This window comes from Cicer arietinum, chromosome 7, assembly GCF_000331145.2.
Source record: "Cicer arietinum cultivar CDC Frontier isolate Library 1 chromosome 7, Cicar.CDCFrontier_v2.0, whole genome shotgun sequence".
In the NCBI taxonomy this organism is placed as follows: Eukaryota; Viridiplantae; Streptophyta; class Magnoliopsida; order Fabales; family Fabaceae; genus Cicer; species Cicer arietinum.
Genome location: NC_021166.2, coordinates 624,314 through 624,694, shown reverse-complemented (window position 1 = coordinate 624,694; position 381 = coordinate 624,314).

The window sequence follows — 381 nt, the reverse complement described above, 5'->3', positions numbered from 1 at the left end:
CTGCTAGCTTTTTTTTACATATTTGTAAATATCATTTGAATGAAAATTATCCAAATATAAGTTGTTAAAGTTCTTGCTTCAATTTGTTTTTTTTATTCTAAATCTTCTGGTAAAGCAATTGTCATTGTAGATGTTCTTAAATGCAAAAACAGTAGATTTAATGAATTGGAATACACATTTGAGCATTTATATTTATATTTTCACTCATGTTTGTGACATTCTTATACACATAGGATTGCCACAATTATCATTTGAGCATGGATTTGAATACAAAGAACAATATATAATTGTTTTGGTTTATATCTAAATGAAACAGTGAAACTTGAACCACCTTTGATGCATTCAGAAGTTTTGAACATTCTATGTATATTCTGGCATTCC